General features: G+C 39.4%; 1 non-coding gene across 1 annotated transcript; it reads left to right on the plus strand.

The window, feature by feature from the left end:
• The first annotated feature begins 9,444 nt into the window (after nucleotides 1-9,444).
• On the plus strand, nucleotides 9,445-9,516 carry Trnaq-uug (transfer RNA glutamine (anticodon UUG)). Its single transcript has one exon. It is a non-coding gene; the product is annotated as a tRNA-Gln (tRNA).
• The last annotated feature ends 4,681 nt before the right edge of the window (nucleotides 9,517-14,197 follow it).

Raw genomic sequence — 14,197 nt, forward strand, 5'->3', positions numbered from 1 at the left:
AGTCAAACAACAGGGCTGCAACATCCCTAGACACTTCTCTGAATCTAAAGATGTCTTGGCCAATGCACAAATGAAGCTCATCTACTGGCTCTAGACTGAGAATAATGTTATTACTTTACTATATAGAAGAACTGACACTGTGCTCTAGATCCATGTGAGGCATAAAGCTCCCCTCTGCTGTCTGGGCCTGTTAGAGTCTCTGATTAGGTATAAATAATGGGCTAACATCCTTCTCCAGATCTCCAGCCAGCACCTGATGTTCCCCCAGACAAGTATATATGAAATTATAGATTAATTTATAGATTAATTCTGATTAATTTATAGATTAATTCACTGCTCATATAATCTCAATTTACTAATTTTTATATCAGCATAAGTGAGTTGGTTGAACATAATTATTTTTAAGTATATAAATTGGAGAAAATTTAAAGAGTTTATTTTGGCCATGCCCAGCTCAGAGTATAGAAGTGACTCAGAGATGAATCTGGGTTAAAATTTTCAACTGAGGTTCAAAATACAATACCAACATGGAAAAGGAATGATGTCCTTTATTCTAAAAAACACAGCTTCATGAAGTTTAAAATAAGAGCAATATAGTTTATATTATCATCACTATAAAGTAATTCAGAGCATATCAGAAAATATCTAAAAGTATTTAAACAAAATTCCAAGGCACTGACAGAGAAATAAAAGACAACTTAAAGTAGAAGATATTCTTTATTTGTGCATTGAAACCCTCAATGTGGTTACTATAGTTTTTTACAATTAATCCAAAAACAATTCCTTGAAATGTCTTTGAGAAAAATATATCTGTATTAATAGAAAATTTTCTCAGCAAAGAAATGAAAATTATAATTAAAAGTATCAATGAAACAAAAGCCCTGGGAAAAGACTGTTCAAGTTTGATGTAGCCTGACTCCCTGAGCAAAGGGTGGAAGTTGAATTTTGAATCCAGAGACACATGTTTTGTTCTGGTGATCAAGGACAGATCAGCTTTTTCAAGGAAGGGGCACAGACCAAGTGTGGGAAACACCCCACACTGAAGCTATTGGTCAGGTGCCAAATAAACGTGGCAGGTGCTCCAGAAGAAAGTGAGATGGTAGCAGAGTCAGGTCAGGCTGGGCAAAGGAAACTTCAGACCCAGCCACTGATGATCATTTGGGCAGAAATGAGGGTTAAACTGTTTAACGGTCTCTGTTGGTGAGAACTTCCCCAGGTTTCCAAAGCTTGGCACTACCAGTGCTATGAAAGAGGAGCATGAGGAAGAGAAGAGTCCAGGTCATAGTGGACACAGCCCTGTGAAGCCTCAGAATAGGGATGGTTAGTGCACGCTGCTTTTGTGATCTCCAATTGTCTGGAAGTGGAGGGCTGTTCACACAGAATTGTTTCCCTACTGGTGAGCTCTGCTCCACACTGAGTCCCTCTAAAGACAGAACTTGGTTCTATAGACAGAAAGAATTGTGGGTACACAACTGTGCAGATACTGAGAGAACCTCACAGTATGCCCTGCTGCTCACTGGACAGATTTCAGTTTCCCACTAGGAATAGTGTTACTTGAATCTGCCTGAAAGTCTGGTCACTGGTCAGTCAACAGACTTCAACAGACAAACTCTCCTCTGTCACCATGGAGATAATAATAATAATAATAATAATAATAATAATAATAATAATAATCTGCTGCCTCTGTGAAATTCATAGATTCTAGGAGAATAAGATGGGAGATAAGGTTCTTGTATCATACCAGAAGACAGCATAGAGGAGAGAATTCAGAGGGTTGGGAACCAAGTCCTGGATATTTCCTTCCACAGGGACCAGGAAGAACACAATGGTATCTACATCTGAGTGGAAAGTGGGTTCCTGAATTAAGACTCTCACAGTTCTAAAGAGAGACATATATTTTTTCGAGAAGTAATCATACATGTTAAATGGCATGGTATGTAGAGAGAATGACAGAATACATCACGAACAAGAGCTTTAAGCAAATGTAACAGCAAATGTAAAACTTGCAGAGTATACAGGTCCCTATACGTCATAATGAGGTGTAGTGCTTGAAGTAAAGATTATAAGCACAAGACAAGATTGATGAAACTTAGTGACACAAGCAACAAGATGTGAAGTGGGAACATGAGAAAAATCTTCTTGCTATAAGTAAAACACTTCTGGTCATTTATGTAGATTTTGTGCCTGTCATTTTCAAGGGATCCTTTAAGTACATTAAGCCTGGTGAACAATAAAAAAATGAAAATCAGCACGCTAATTTTAAGGCTATATTGGTAATAATATCAAGCTCTTTATAGTAGAAAACCCAGGGATAGATCACAGCTAATGACAACCATGAATTTGTTGCAGTGGGCTCCTGTCACTGCACTGACAACTCTCCCTGGCCACCCCATTGGCACTCATCTTGGATTTTTGAGGGCTCCTCACCCATGTTTTTCTGAAGACTGCCATGTAACTTAATATTTACAGTTCCTGTGTGACACATTACACACCATTGGGGGGAAAAAAACTGTTCATTATCAAACCTTCTTCATACTATGACAGGCATTTTGAATTTTTTAAAATTTATTGAAATTCTATATTTTGTTTACTGGACTTTCAGTAGCAATTGACATAACTCTGGTAAATGTATTTATTGGTGAATCTAAATTATCAGAAATTTAAGAAGGTTATATTCCACAACATTGGGAATATTAAAAGCATCCTATATCAAGATGGATTACTCATACTTTCTTTGACTACCCTGAAAAAAAAAAAAAAAAAAAAACAAAAAAAAAAAAACAATAGCTACTCTTCACGTGGAATCTGAAAAAGATGCATTACAGTTCAAGGAGCTAGAAGTTCAAAGTCTAATTTGGGAGAGAAGCAATGGGCCTTGGTAACAATATCCAACTATTGATAAAGCACTTATTGATCATTCTTCAAAAGCTGCTCCGATAAATAATTTATTTCATTAAATACAAACTCTAGGGCTGGTGTTGTGGTTCAGTGGTAGAATGCTTGCCTAACATGCATGAGACACTGTGTTTGAAGTTTGACTCCCAGCACTTCATTAATAAAACACCCAATTAAACTCAATGTATCCTCCTCACTGGAAAATAATTTAATAAATATATATAGTCTGTATTTTTGCTCTATAATGAATAAAAGAGCTTCTTCCATTAAAACAAAACAGAAAAGAAAATCTGGAATAGATTTTGAGATTTTTTTTCCTTAGAAATTGATTCAATGCTCTTCTTTATTAGTCCTTCTAACCCTGCTCTCAAAATAAGCCTCACAGGACCACTGTCTTTTTTTCAATCTAATTATTACATTTTCTTTCTTTTTCCTAGAATTTCCTCATTTCCAGTGAATCCAGTGAGATACATAGTATAATAATTGATTCTCAGTGTTACGAGCCCAATGAGCCAACCTTGTGAGGAATCAGAAAGAAATAAACCTGACTTTGTACCAAGCCTGGAAAGTGGGTTCGTGGTCTGCATGTCCCTGTTATTAGTTAATGAACCTCTTATTTTATACAGTTTGTATATGAGACACCTTTCCCCTGAGAATTCTACAAATTGGGGTGAATTGTGTCCTGTTCTCCATGAGAAAGCCCAAATTCAAATCTGAAGACTGAAAGAGATAGGAGGCTGCCCCTCAGGATAGTTTCCCTCTTCCCTTCAGCAGGGAGCAGGCAGTGATCAAGGGTCTGGTGGAGGAAGAATCCTTTATAAGGACCAATGTGTCAAGTGGTCACAGGCAAGGTGAACCTTGGCCTGGGCAGCAGGGGACACTCTGGGACAAACACTGAAGGTCTGTGAAGCTCTCAGCTGAAAATTCAGAAACCAACATTGTGATCTCTACTCAGGTCTCAATGGGACCAGCACCTGAATCTAATTTGGATGCTTGGGGATCTGCAATCCTGCCCTGCTAGAAATGACAACAATATATTGTCATACCCACAGGCTGAAGGTTGAATTTCCTTATCCAGACAAAGGCAAAAACATATGCATAAAAGGCCCCTGTAACTCCTCTGGCAACTTAAGGTGAATAAAAGACGTTGGTACCTTGTGTTGGTCTCAGAAGAGCTCTGGGGTATATGCACCATGGCCTGAAACCCATTCCTCCTCCTCACCCTTCTCCTTCACTGCTCAGGCCTCTATTGTCTAAGCATACTAATCTTCATCTTACTGATACTGCTTCTCAAACATATGCCAGAAAAATCATTTGCTCTGGTACTTTTACCTGATTTAATGACATTTTTCTGTTTTCAGGGTCCCCTCTCCCAGTCTGTATTGAAACAGTCAGCCCCCACATATGCGTTCCTGGGAGCCTCAGTTAAACTCACCTGTACCCAAGTAGTGAGCAGCCAGAAAAGACCCCACAGTATGTGATATATGTTAGCAATGATGGAAATATAGCAAGGGAAATGGGATCCCTGAACACTTCTCAGACTCCAGTTCAGAGACAGACCACTATTTAACCATCTCCCACATCCATTCTGAGGGTGAAGCTGACTAAATTTGTGGTGCATGTCTTAGCATTGTTGGGCCATATTGGTAAAACAGTGACCCTAATAAATGGAGAGTGGGCCAAAAGTTGTTTCCTTCATTACCAAGTTTTAACACAGCTCTCAGGAAATATATGCTTTCAACATTGAAAAAAAATGGTGAATTTCTGAAGAATTTTATAATGAGAGAGCCAGATATATTCTATCCATGGATAAGTTCCCTGGGAACTAAGTTGTTGGTACAGGTTCTGTTGCCCCTGCTGATCTGCTCATTGCTACCACATGAGGTATAAGGACATTCTTCTTTCAGGATTCAAAACCTGGGCTCAGGACAGCTATCAGTGCTGCCATATTGAGGGTCATTTCTATGACTACCACAGAAGACAGCTTGACTTCTTACCTAAGAAGTTATGAAATGTTATCAAGATGGTAAGAGGGTGCAAGAAAATTATCTAAACCTTAGATAATTGAATGTGAATATGATAAAAACTTGTACATATGGCAAGAAAAGTTTTCAAGTGCTTGGCTATTTTTGAGATTCAATGCATTGGTTCTGGCACTGACTGGGAGGAAGTATTATCTTCAACGAAACTGAGAGAATCCATAAGCATGTTCTGATAAGCTCTGACATATTTCTGAGACTCTAGAATTCCACTCACATTCTCAGGGCTATATGGATGCCCAGGTCAGACATGAGAAAGCCTCAAGCTCTCTCTTCTGGCTGAAATTTAAAGTCGTTGGGAGAATAAAAGGAAGGTAAAGGCAGAGTTGAAAACTGATGCAGAGTTGAATGTGTACCCTAAAATGCACACCATCTTTGACAAAGGCTGAGAGAAGCATTTCCCCTATGCATTTAAAAAAATCTACTAATTTAGCTACCAATGTAACTTACTGCAGACTTCCGTGATCACATATGCAAATAATTCAGAATTATATAATTAAGAAAAAAGAAAAAAAAATCAACAATAAAATTACAATGAAAATTGCAATGAGTACAATAATGACATAAACTCTCACAGAAAGAAATGTGATTTTGAATGTCTTTCATATTAATTAAAATCTAGAAAAAGGTTGCCCATTCATAGGAAAAAAAATCAAATCAAAACAAAGTAAAACAAAGAAAAAAATTAAAAAATTAGTGGATAGAAACTATCCCTAAAGAAACACAAAATCTGAGGTCACTTGGTGGAAATATCAAATTGGTCATCATAAATATATTTTAAAATAATTAAATTGGGGCTGGGGATGTGGCTCAAGTGGTAACATGCTTGCCTGGCATGCGCGGGGCACTGGGTTCGATCCTCATCACCACATAAATATAAAAAAGATTTTGTGTCCACTGAAAACTGAAAAATAAATATTAAAAAATTCTCTCTCTCTCTCCTCTCTCTCTCTCTCTCTCTCTCTCTCTCTCTCTCTCTCTCTCTCTCTCTAAAAAAAAAATAAAAATAATGATTAAATCAAAGAAACCATGACTATGATCACAGAGGAATATCCGGGGAAAATACCTCATTAAATGCATAATATTAGCATAGATATAATGAAGAATCCTTGACCTTAAGAAAGGTTAACTGATATTGCCCTTTCTGAAAAATCAGAAAAAAAATCTAAGAATTTTTTTAAATGTGCAGAACCTGTGAGACCCATATGACACCATCATTGTACCTACAAACACAAAACGAGATTTTCAGAAGAATAAAGATGGGGAAAAGAGTATTTTAAAAATAATAAGAAAGACCATCCAGATCTGATGAAAATAAAAATATGTCTACAAATCAAATAACAATGACATATAGTAGACATTAATTAGAGCTTCTATCCTAGAGGCCTATGGAATTAATCATGAAGGGAAGAAACTTACTAAATTCTGATGAGCTATTTGAATCAAGACAATTATACACAGAATATGTAAATTTATGTTTCCAGCCTTGTTGCAATAAATGGTAATAATCTCCTGCCATTCCGGTAGGAAATCTGGGATATAACCACATAATGAAACAACTGCTTTTTACACATACAAAATTAAAAAATTGAAAGATAATGGCTATGGGACCTCAGAGAAAAGTATTTATCCACAAATACATACACGTACGTGTATATATATATATATATATATATATATATATATAGATAGATATAGATAGATAGATATAGATAGATAGATTTTTTTTTCATGGACAAATCTACATGCCCTAATTTGTACACCAGTGAGTACATAAGAGTCATAGATTGCCGCGTCCGGCTAGCGATGGCTGGGTTAAAAAATACACAGGACACCAAGGTTCTTCATCCAGGAGGGAGCGTGTGCGCACTTTATTGCCAAATTTGTTCCCCTTATATATCTTTTTAACAGCTGCGGGAAATTACTCAAAAGTGAGGAGGGAAGAGTAATAACTGTGTCCTTGGGTTACCGTCACGTCACCGTCCCCTATAAGGAGGCTCGAACAGGTCAAGATGTTCCCGAGAGACACATATGTGCGAGGCAGATAAACAGGGAAACCGCAAGCCCGCGTCACAGCCTTGTGAGCTGGCCACATTGACATGCATAACAAAGAACTTGGGGTTGAGTCCCCAGGGGCCAGGGAGGGCCTGCTACCAGCAAGTCCCCCTTTTTTGTGTTTTGCATGTCATTGGGAATCAAGTAGCCCCTGTCTTAGGAGTCCACCACCCCTGCACTGCTTACCCATCTCTGGGGAGGCCCCATTCCCCTGGCTTAGGTTGCAGTGCAAGCAGGAAGTTGCCCGTCACTGGGTACTACAAGATAAGCTCTTGTCCTACGTAAACGGACACTTTTTAGTTAGGATGTCATGGCCAGCAGGACACAACTGCGGATCCCAGTCATCATCTTTGCCAGTGGGATAGCTATGACCAGGGAGCTTTCTGAACGTAAGGGTCTGGGATGACGGCATCAAGTCGGCAGGGTAATTAGGGGCCTGGGCAAAAGCAGGCATACATAGGAGGGCTCGGGTATTGGCTCCTGTCCAGTTACATCTCATCTCCGGATGGGTCGTAAGTACACCTCGAGGGTGGAGTCGTCCATCTCCAGGCGTTGGTAGTGAACCTGTATTGGCTTGGAAGTTAAAATGTTAATCTGGTCCTTAATGAATTGAGTTATCCTATTTGCAACACAAGGTCCCAAGGTTGCAATCAAAAGAAGACCCAGTAAGGGCCCCAGGAGGGGAAGAAGGTAGGGCAGGAACCCATTCATCCCAGTCCAAAGAGGGTTCTCGAATAATTGTTTCCTCCTTTTCTCTAGGTCTTCTTGAAGCTCCTTGATTTTAGTGCGAACTATGCCCGATTTGTTGGCATAGAAGCAGCACCTTTCTCCTAAGGCTAAACAGATTCCCCCCTGATTGGCAGTCAGTAAGTCTAGGCCTCACCTATTTTGGAGGACCACTTCTACCAAAGAGTCAATTTGGTCTTGTAAGTCTTTAATGGTTCCTGACAGGGTTTGCTCATCATCTATAAGCTGTTGAGATAGGCGGCGGTAAGAATGTATAGCCGTACCCAATCCCGCCATGCCTGTGCCCACAGCAGCGGTTATTCCAAGGCCAACAAGGAGTGATAAGGCCTGAACAGCTCTCTTGTATCTTCTAACTGGGTGTCTAGGCTAGGAATGGGTAGGGGTTCATCTCCTGAGATAATCGTGATATCAGGAAGCAGTAATGCCAGAACGCAACCGCCAGTCCAATTTGCTGGGAGCCTGGGAAAAGCTAAATTTCCACCACACATAAAAACTGTACCATTAGGGGGACAAATGGGCAGAGTAGGTGAAGAGTAATTCTTTACTAATGAGCAGTTCCCAAAGGAAGAGACTCCAACATCAACATCATAGGTATTATTTTGCATCATGCCCAGAAGGCAAGACATAAAACCACCTAAAGGCTGCACCTTAAAGGGTAGCCCAGATTGACATGTGTTGTCATCATCAATGGTATAATTAATGGGGACCGCCAATGGCATGACTGCACCTGCCGTCATGCAGAGCCAGCAATCACCAGCAAGGGTAGGATTGGAACTGTTAAGTAAAGAAAAGGTGGTTTTTAAGATATCCCACGTGTTGGCATCCAGATCTGGGAGCTGAGACTTAGGCAGCACCAAGGGGTGGTATATGAGGTCAGGGACTTGTGGTTTCAAAAGCCTGATGATTTGAAGATGTTTAACAGAATCCGTGCCCCCCCCCCGTCAGAGATCCCTGTGGGGGCTTCAGTGGGCCAACAGGAGGGCTTACCGACTTGACCCTGGCACCCAGCCAACTGAAGATACGAGTCAATTTCCCCCTGAAGTCCCAGGGTCGTTGCTCCTTCCCGAGTCTGCGTCTACCGGTCTCGTGCAGCGTTCCGGGACCCAAATGGGTTTTTCCGTCCCTGGAGGGAAGACACATACAGCTCCTCTCACTCTAGCCAAGAGTGGAGCAGGGGGTTGCCACTTCCCTGTAGCCAGATCCTTCCATCTTATCTGTGCTTTTTGTATGGTGGGAGGGGAAAAGTGACGCTGCGCTGCTGTATGGCCTTCGGCGTCAGTGAGCAAAAAATTTAAAGTGAATAGAGTTATGCTTAGGAGTGCTTATGGTCCCTGACAATTCTGGTATATCTCCCCCTCTTTTGTTTTTTGCAAATAGGTTTTAAGATGTTGATGGGCCCGTTCAACAATGGCCTGTCCTTGGGGGTTATATGGGATTCCTGTTTTGTGTATAATATCCCACTGAGAGCAAAATTTTTGGAAGGTTTGACTAATATAAGCTAGGCCATTATCTGTTTTTATACATTGAGGGGTTCCCATAAAGGAAAAGGTTTTAACATAGTGCTGTATCACGTCCTTAGCCTTTTCTCCTGAATGTAAAGTAGCGGAGATAAAACCAGAGAAAGTGTCTATACTGACATGCACAAAAGACAGTTTTCCAAAACTAGGAATATGAGTTAAATCAGTTTGCCAGATGTCCTTTGGCTGAAGGCCCCATGGTGTAATGGTTAGCACTCTGGACTTTGAATCCAGCGATCCGAGTTCAAATCTCGGTGGGACCTCCAGATGCCGCGTCCGACTAATGGAGCCGAGTCCGGCGAGGGACGGCGGGGTTAAAAAATACACAGGACACCAAGGTTCTTCATCCAGGAGGGAGCGTGTGCGCACTTTATTGCCAAATTTGTTCCCCTTATATATCTTTTTAACAGCTGCGGGAAATTACTCAAAAGTGAGGAGGGAAGAGTAATAACTGTGTCCTTGGGTTACCGTCACGTCACCGTCCCCTATAAGGAGGCTCGAACAGGTCAAGATGTTCCCGAGAGACACATATGTGCGAGGCAGATAAACAGGGAAACCACAAGCCCTCGTCACGGCCTTGTGAGCTGGCCATATTGACATGCATAACAAAGAACTGGGGGTTGAGTCCCCAGGGGCCAGGGCGGGCCTGCTACCAGCAATAGATTTATTTCTGGGTGGCATTTTTTGGTTCTGCTGATCACGAGGGTCTCTTCCTGAGATAAGAAAGCAGAGATGAGTAGTCAGAGGTGCAGAGTTGCTGGGATTCTCAGACTAGGATACCAGAGAGCAGGTAGCAGCAAAGATCAAGATCTCTGTAACTCTGCAAATATTTTCTCTGGCTGAGAAAAACGTGGCAACACATAGGGCGATTCTAATTTAGAGACTAAGCTTTGGGAAAACAGAAATAAATGTGTTGCCTTGGATTTCCTGCTTCTCCATTTTAATATAGGGCTAAATGCAAATATTCTTCTAGATTCAGTTTACACTATATTTAGCACAAGTAATTATAAGTACTTGTGCTAAATATAGTGCTTTGTCATTCCTGCCAAACCCTACAAGGGGTGATACCACAAGATTATAACTTTAATGAGACAGCAATGGTATCTGAAATCTTTCTTGCTTTTAAAATACACACAAAGGCTACTTTATGGGCTGGACTGAAAAACTGTAAGACAGAAATTTTTTCTTAGTTCTTGTCTTAAGCCCCAACCCAAGTACAGAATCTCACACATGATTGATGCCACACAGTTCTCCATGTGGCCTTGTACCAACTCACTTCTCCATCATTTCTCCCTGGTAGTTCTCAAAGTTAATTATGAAATATGTTGGGAAGACAACATCTTGAGATAGGGCTGTACTAGCCAGAACTAAGCTGAGTCTCCCCCTCCCGATAAAACCATATCTATGGTTGGTCTGCTTTTGGGGATCCTTCACCTGGGATGTAAGTGAGCAGGCCCAGCCAAAATTCTATCTGCTATGAAGCAGATTTCCTCAGTCTTCTGGGACCAGCCTTCCCTGAGAACTAGGTTTCTCTCATGCAATTTCTGCCAATCTCTAAGTAATGAATTCACAGTATGTAATTTGCAGATGGATGCTTTGTCTGATTATATTCAGACAAGTTGGTAACCAATGTACAGTGAACCTGCTTTGAGGAACCTGCACTTGAGGAATATTTCTGGTGAGAACACATTCACTAATGTCTTCTTAAAATTGACAACTAGATCCTACACATGTTAGTCACACACTCACCTGCATCCTGAAGACTCCCATTCTGAATCACACCAGAACATTCCACCCTTTTCACTGTAGCTATGGAAGGCCAATGCATACTTTGGATTTGACATGTCTTCTGTGTGTTAATGGCTTGGTTCTCAGTTTGACATAAGAAGAATGTGGTGAATTGTCCTGCTATAAACATTGAAGTGACTGCATAGTATTCTGTTTATGATATAGACTAAGGAGTGGGATAGCTGGGTCAAAAGGTGATTCCATTCCAAGTTTTCTGAGGAATCTCCATCCAGATTAGTTGCACAAATTTGCAATGCACCACAAGCAATGTACTAGTCTGCCTTTTCCCCCACATCCTCAACAGCATTTATTGTTGTGTGTATTCTTGATATATACCATTCTGGCTAGTGTGAGATGAAATCTTTGAGTAATTTTAATTTGCCTCTTCAATGTTTATAGAAGCACAATTCACAATTGCTAAACTGTGGAAGTGACATAGATGTCCTTTGATAGATAAATGGATAAAGAAACTGTGGTGCATATACACAATGAAATATTACTCAGCATTAAAAGAGAATAAAAGTATGTCATTTGTAGATAAATAGATGGAGCTGGAGAATATTATGCTAAGTGTAGTAAGCCAATCCCCTCAACAACGGCCAAATGTTCTCATTTATAAGTGGATATTGATCCATAATGGGGAGGGGAAAGTCATGGGAAAAATGGAGGAACTTTGGGAAAGGGGAAGGGAGGGTAGGTGCATAGGCACAGGAAAGATGGTGGAATGAGATGGACATAATTACCCCAAGGTACATGTACGTCTGCACATATGTTGTGACACTACATCATGTACAACCACAGAAATGTAAGTTGTGGTGCAATTGTGTACAATGAATCAAAATACATTCTGCTGTCATATATATCTAATATACTTAATTAATATTAAAAAAATAAAAAGAAAATAAAGTGGTAATGATATGTGCCAATGGTTAAAATTTTAAAAAAGAACTTGGTGAAACATCTTAACAGTTCAGGAGAAATAGGATTTCAGGTCATTGAGGATATAATTTGAAGGAGATTGCAGATATCTGGTCTCTTCTTTTTTTCTCTCAACTTTGATTTCAAACCACTATGACATAAAGAACTTCCTCTTTCTTATGCTCCCATGATGATGCACGGCCTTTGGATTATAGGTTCAAAAGAAAGAGGCCAAACAACTATGAGCTACAACCCAGCATCCCTGGGTTAAGCACCTCTGGGTTCAATCCCTGGTATCAGAAAAAGAGGGAAAAAAAGAGAGAGGAAAAAAAGAAGAAAAAATAAGCCAATACTGCCACAAATTATAATCAAGTTGCCAAAGGTAAAAGACAAGGAGAAAATTTTGAAAGTAACAAGAGAGAAAAATTATTTGTGATTTTTTTCTACAAAGAATCCATGGAAGACCATCTGTATATTGTTGAAAAGAAAAACAAGAAGAAATCTTCAAACCAAAAGGGAGTAAGAAGATACATTAAAGAATCCTAAAAGAAAAACAATTGGCAAATTAAAAGACTATACTATGTAACCCTTTCTTATTTAATAGCTAGCATTTATTTATGGTTATTATGTGCCAGCTAATATTCTAAGAACTTTTCTTGTAATATTTTGTTTAATCAGCACAAAATATCTATCAGCTATTACTATCCCTGTTTTATGGACAAAGAAGCCAATGAACAAAGAGAACAAATTTGTGAAATATGTCAGAGCTAAGAATCAAGGAGTAAGATGAGAAACTGAGAAATTTGCCAGATAACCTAGGGTGGGAAACACAGGAAAAACTGGCTACAGAAGTAAAGGAAATCAAAGACCAATCCTGATAATATAAACACTCCATCAATATGTGACAATAACAGTAATGCTTAATGTTTTGTATCTGTGGAGTTTTTTGTTATTGTTCTTTGTTTGTTTAGCAGTGAAGGAGATTGGACCCAGGGTCATGCATATAAACTGCATCTTCAGTCTTTTATTTATTTATGTTTTAGTAGGAAGAGTTTTGTACTATTTTTTTTTCTCTTATTTTTCCTCATTCTTGTTGGTGCATTATAGTTGTACATATTGATGGGATTTGTTGTTATTTATTCTTGCATGCACACTTTATAAAGTGATCCAAAATGAACAAAAAAAGACCAAAAGGAAAGTGATCTAAAATGCACAGATTTAGCTTCCAAAATTTAATACTAAATGTAAATTTCCAGGTAAGTGTATCTGTACATATACTTTACCCAATGACTCCTCTTTGCTCAATCTTAAGCCAGTTTACCAAAACTCATCATTCCTGTAAGAAAGAGGAAAACATGAGTCATTGAGCTGACACTGTGTCCATTCAACCTTCAGTGAATGTACCACACAGAGACTCCACAGCACACTGCACTGTGTGCTGAGAGCTCTGAAGTAGAGGCTTAGAATAGCAGTTTTACTGCATGTCACAGGGCAAGTGTCTGCCAGGCAGGAATATTAGGGGGACAAAGCTCATTTCTCTCAAAGTCAAGCCTTTTACATATGTGAATTATCCATATTCATCTCTCTAAAAATTCCACTTAAAAAATTAAAAGGTAGAGGATCCCATGAAAATCAAAGAAAGATCAGTAGAGTAGAGGAAAGGAACCAAGAGGAGGGAGAAGAAATAGAAAGGGGAAATACTGAGAAAAAATATTGGTCAAATTATATTGCTACAGTATGTAAATGTATAAATATGTAACAAAAGAATCCCACCTTTATGTACAATGATAATGCATCAATGAAAACATGGGATAGAAAAGATTTCAAAGATATGTTTGAAATTATAAAAGACCATTATTAACAATAATATTGTAGATGAGAAAAATTGTGATATATCCTGCCAAATCATTTTAAATATTTGAACATATAAAAATAATCATTATTTCTTAGAAATTTAGTGAAGTAGAAATCCCATAAAATTTACATCTGTTAGGAATGAGGGAGTTTTCATTTTCTCTAAGCTAACGTTTCCATTTCCTGATGGAAGCCTTACTCCCTCCCAATTCACCATCCATTCCCGCCAACACAGTGCATCACTCTCCCTGCCCCCCACCCACAAATATCAGGGTCCCACTAGGGAGCCTACCTTCCACCTGCCAATAGCAGGGCCCAATGAGAGAGCATTGCCCCTGTTGAATGTTTAGGCCCAACCATCTCGCCCCCCACACTTCTAATGAA

Source organism: Marmota flaviventris, chromosome 1 (assembly GCF_047511675.1).
Source record: "Marmota flaviventris isolate mMarFla1 chromosome 1, mMarFla1.hap1, whole genome shotgun sequence".
Classification (NCBI taxonomy): Eukaryota; Metazoa; Chordata; class Mammalia; order Rodentia; family Sciuridae; genus Marmota; species Marmota flaviventris.